Source organism: Dendrobates tinctorius, unplaced genomic scaffold (genome assembly GCF_039654945.1).
Source record: "Dendrobates tinctorius isolate UK_male_01 unplaced genomic scaffold, ASM3965494v1 ptg000053l, whole genome shotgun sequence".
NCBI classification, from domain to species: Eukaryota; Metazoa; Chordata; class Amphibia; order Anura; family Dendrobatidae; genus Dendrobates; species Dendrobates tinctorius.
In genome coordinates, this window is record NW_027361721.1 from 341,944 (window position 1) to 344,234 (window position 2,291).

Consider the following 2,291-nt stretch of genomic DNA (forward strand, 5'->3'; position numbering starts at 1 on the left):
GGTGAATGGGAGAACGATAAGGCTTGCGGAGAGACCTGTGGAATACGTTAGGTAATTTGAATGTGGAAACTGTGGAAGTTTTAAGCGGAAGGCTACTGTGTTAACCACCTCGATAATTTCGTATGGGCCGATGAACCTGGGACCCAGTTTGGCAGATGGTACCTTAAGCTTGATATTTTTTGTAGAGAGCCAAACCTTATCGCCACCTCCCAGGTGCGGCACCTTAGATCGTCGTCTATTTGAGGCCGAAGCCTGTCTAACCTGAGCCCCTTACAAATTTGAATTAACCTCAGACCAAATCGTTTTCAGCCGATGTATATTTTGCTCAACCCCAGGGAGCTCCGACATCCTGGCCGAAAACGACTCAAAGCGCGGATGTAGTCCAAGGTTACAGAAAAAGGGGGTAGTTTTAATGGAGTCCTGATATCGATTATTGAGCGCGAACTCAGCCAATGGCAGATGTTCCACCCAATCGGACTGATGTCCTGACACATAACAGCGGAGGTATTGTTCTAGAGCTTGGTTAGTACGCTCAGTTTGACCATTGGTCTCGGGATGGTATGCCGAGGAGAAGGACAACTCCACACCGACGCGTCTACAGAACGCCCTCCAGAACTTCGAGACAAACTGGGTACCCCTGTCGGACACAATATTTGTCAGAACGCCGTATGTGCAGAATGAACAGCTTACTTAAAGTTTCAGAGTTAGGCATGCCAGACAAGGGAATAACATGACACTGCTTGCTGAACCTGTCTACCACCACCCAGATACAAGTTTTCCCATCTGAGGGTGGCAAATCTGTAATGAAGTCCATGGAGATGTGGGTCCATGGACTCTCAGGGGTGGGCAAGGACTGAAGCCAGCCGGCAGGGCGGCTATGGAGGGATTTGGCACGGGCACAGACTTCACACGCAGAAACATAGTCTTTACAGTCCTTGGCCACCGTCGGCCACCAAAAGTTCCTGGTTACCAGCCTGATGGTATTATTGAGACCGGGATGGCCTGCCAGGACAGAGTCGTGTGATTCTTTTAGAACCTGCAGACGAAGGTTAGCTGGAACAAACAATTTTTTGGGGGGCGTAGCGTCAGGGGCTTGCTCTGAAGACCTACGGATCTCCTCCAGAAGGTCCAAAGACACTGCCGACACGACGATTCCATTAGCCAATATCGGTACTGGTTCACAGTCCTCGGTCTGTGTGGGGCAAAAACTGCGAGAGAGGGCATCTGCCCTCACATTTTTAGTACCGGGGCGAAAAGTAATTAAAAAAATCAAACCTGGAGAAAAACAAGGTGTTACACCGCTCCGCCATACTTACCCGGCCTCCGCTCCCACGCCGCAGTCGCCCTCCGCTCCCACGCCGCAGCCTCTCTCCACCCGACGGCCGCGGCGGTCACCTGAGACAGGCCCGCGACCGATGCCTTCCCTGCATGCTATGCGCATGCGCCATAGGCCGCGGCCGCGCCTTCTTCCTGCTCCTTATGCTCCGGCTGTGCCCTGACCCGGAAGCACCTTTGGACCAATGGCTGACCAGACGGGGCCATATCAGGCCGCTTCCCCCTGAGGGAGGCGCCTGATCGTTGTGTTTCCTGACACTCTGGCCTCGCTCCATCGTGCACACTCTGCTCCTGCAGTTCCTGTCTCGGCTGCTCCTCACAGCAGCTTCTCAGTCCTGCTACCCGTGTTCCTGGTTACCTACTCCAGTCCTGCCTTCAGTGTTCCTGTCGTCCTACTCCAGTCCTGCCTTGTGTTCCTGCCGTCCTACTCCAGTCCTGCCTTCAGTGTTCCTGCCGTCCTACTCCAGTCCTGTCTTCAGTGTTCCTGCCGTCCTACTCCAGTCCTGTCTTCAGTGCTCCTGTCGTCCTACTCCAGTCCTGCCTTGTGTTCCTGCCGTCCTACTCCAGTCCTGCCTTCAGTGTTCCTGCCGTCCTACTCCAGTCCTGTCTTCAGTGCTCCTGCCGTCCTACTCCAGTCTCAGTCTTACTCCGGTCCATCCTGAGCCGCCCCTCTCGGTACCGGCTACCGTGGTACTCGAACCCCTGGGCCTGCTCCTAACGGTCCCTGTATAGGGGTCGGTTCCACCTGGCAGCTTGCCCGGGGCCCCTCGGTGCCACGGCCCAGAGGGTCCACTCTCGGAGCTCCCGCTCCTGACCACCCACGCTAACAGTACGATCAGGCCATGGACTCCGCCGGTACTACGGCTGCTACCCAGAAAGAGTTGCTATTCCTACGGGAGAATCAGGGGCGCATTATGTCAATCATGAAGTCGATGGACACCCGTTTGTCGGCCTTA